Source organism: Arabidopsis lyrata, assembly GCF_000004255.2.
Source record: "Arabidopsis lyrata subsp. lyrata unplaced genomic scaffold ARALYscaffold_2, whole genome shotgun sequence".
Lineage (NCBI taxonomy): Eukaryota > Viridiplantae > Streptophyta > Magnoliopsida > Brassicales > Brassicaceae > Arabidopsis > Arabidopsis lyrata.
The window spans coordinates 7,553,809-7,556,577 of record NW_003302554.1 but is presented as its reverse complement, the minus strand read 5'-3'; positions in this window follow the sequence as shown (position 1 = coordinate 7,556,577).

Genomic DNA, 2,769 nt, shown 5'->3' with positions numbered 1-2,769 from the left:
CATCCTTTGTATAGAGATTGTTTAGCTGAGTCTAGCATTTCAAAAAACCTTTGGGATTCTAAGTTAGGTTCCTTTATTCTATCTTCATATACACCAGTCGACTGCATATTTTTCTTATAGGCATCATTAACCATCTGAACAGTACCTACAACAAAATCTACTTCCGTTCTACATTCTTCTACGCTATCTATAATATATGGTTCGCTAGTACTAGCATAATCCGGTCGTTCTCCATGAAGAAACGAAATCTTATAACCCGTCATAAACCCATTACGATACAAGTGATTCCAAACTAAATCAATCCTAATATTATGGGCATTCCAGCAAATAGAACATGGACATTTCAATTTACGGGTTTTTTTGCCTCCGGTTGTGGGCAAGCCAATTCCATGAACTCTCATACCCCTTTTTCGTTATTTTTTTAGAGAATGGAAGAATGGTGTTAGAATGAGTGTGTTGTTAAGAATGAGTGGGTATGCATGTTTATAAAAGCAATTCTAACAGCGTCCGTCGGAAATCTGTCGGAATTCCGTCACAAACAAAAAATTTAAACGGCTACTTTATCTGTAACGCCCTCTAACCGCTCAATGGCCGGACAAGCCACATGCGATCCGGAAATGTCACATAGACAGCTCACATAGACGATCCAACAAAGGTTCCAAATGCATTTGACCCTTAGTCGGACCATCCGTGTGAACCATCCCTCACGACCGCGATATAGGCTTTTCAACTCTTACCGTGATCGCGAGTTGTGTTAGTCCAGACAAGACTAATATCAGGTGAAACACACACTTTATATGAAAATACTCTTTTATATCATATAAACTTTCCGTACTCTTTTATGTACGGATCACGAGGATCACGGACATAATTCAGTACAATATTCAACCAAACCTGCATAGAGATTCAAATTAATCAACTAAGGATAAAACGAGAATCTAACATGCAACCTCACTCCTAAACGCACACAATCAAGCAATTGCTCGATGATACGCCTAAGCACATCACTGAGACTTAGCAATTAAATAATCAAACAAAACAAACAACTACCCAAACACCCAAACCTATCATGTGCCATATCACATGCTTCGAGACTCACAGAGATTCGGTTGAAGGTTTAAGGTTTGCTTCAGCGATCTTGGACATTCCACGGCTTCTCCATCTTGTTCTTAACTTAACTCAATTTCCCTCAACTTGATTCAACACCTCTTGATAACCACAACCTTGATTCTTCTATCTCAACTCAAAATCAACCCTTAGAAATAGTCTCAAGATAATAACCAGATCATGGGAATGATTCGGAGAAAACAGACTTTGCCATCAGATCATATTTCTCGGATCCATTCGATCAGACAGTTCTCCACTATTTTTCGATCACCGAAGCTGTTCCATACGGATTTCTCAATCTCAGATTTCTTGCGATAGGTTTTTCTACGATTAGACAGCGTTTCGATGATTCCCTCCTCTCTCCCTTTAAAATGACGCGAGACTCCAAGTATTTATAGGCTGCAGGTGGTCGAGTTAGCACGTACACGTGTCAACCGTTCGGACAGACATGTACGGTAATGCAGACGTGACAATGACACGTGTCCAGAGAAACTTCGGCTCCAAGTCACTCAGTCAACGGCTTGGTCAACGGTCAACGAGACGCTCATTCGGTCAAGGGTCAGTCTATCCGACGGGTTACATACCGCGGTACGGTCGGATATGATTTTCTCAGTCATCTTTCGTCTGGATCAATATTTTCTTGATCAACCTTTGTCCGTTCAGCATTAAATTACATTTTGTCCGGACCAAACTCTGGCTTGCTTGATGAATTCTTCACTGAATCATCCGATGATCGATAGATTACCTTAAAGTATGGAGATCCGTCGATCACTCCCAATCGCGGTAAGGTTCCGTCGACCAACTCCAAATTTTTCTCGACCTAAACTAATATTGTCTCGCCTGATCCTTCTTATTTTCCATCCTTAATGGTTTTCATTTTCTGTCTCAATTCCTTCTTGATTTTTCTTTGATCAATCCTTGCACGGTCATTTACCCTAAACGAGGGTTACTACATTAACGGTAACAAATAATCGACGGCTTCCCGACAGATATAGGTAACGGACATATTCCGTCAAGAAGCCGTTAGTATTCTGTCGAAAATTAAATAAAAAAAAAGACAAACAGTTATGTTAACGGTAACAATAAACTGACAAATTTTCCACAGATATTACTAACGGATATATATATATATATATGCCATCAAGATGCCGTTGTGTTCTCGTTACATATTACCAACGGATGTAACGATGTTAGTAATTCCGGACAGAATGTTGTCTGTCGGAAATACCGTCAAGAGTTGTTGTGTTTTCTTGTAGTGTATAGGTCTCAATTTTGTCATCCTTATTGATCTTTCCGTTTTCGGGATAAGAGAAATATTCGTCATATTCAACCGTTTATCAAAACTTCCTTCTTGTAGCAACGAAAGTATTAAATGCATTAGATCCAATTTAACCGTAGTCCAGGCCTTTTGGAAAAACAAAGATGTCATCCCGTATGGACCTGGCGATTTTTCCGGATGTATCATGAATAGTGCTGCTCTCACTTCCTTTTCAGTAGCAGGAGCCATTAAAAATCATTTATTTGATCCGCAATAGTAGTCTTAACCTCCTTTAATGCATCCTCAAAATCATGGAATTTCTTAGTTGTGAAAAGATTTTTAAAATAAGAAACCGCTGTGTTGTATATCTTTATCCTCATCCGACAAGTTCCATTTTCATCATG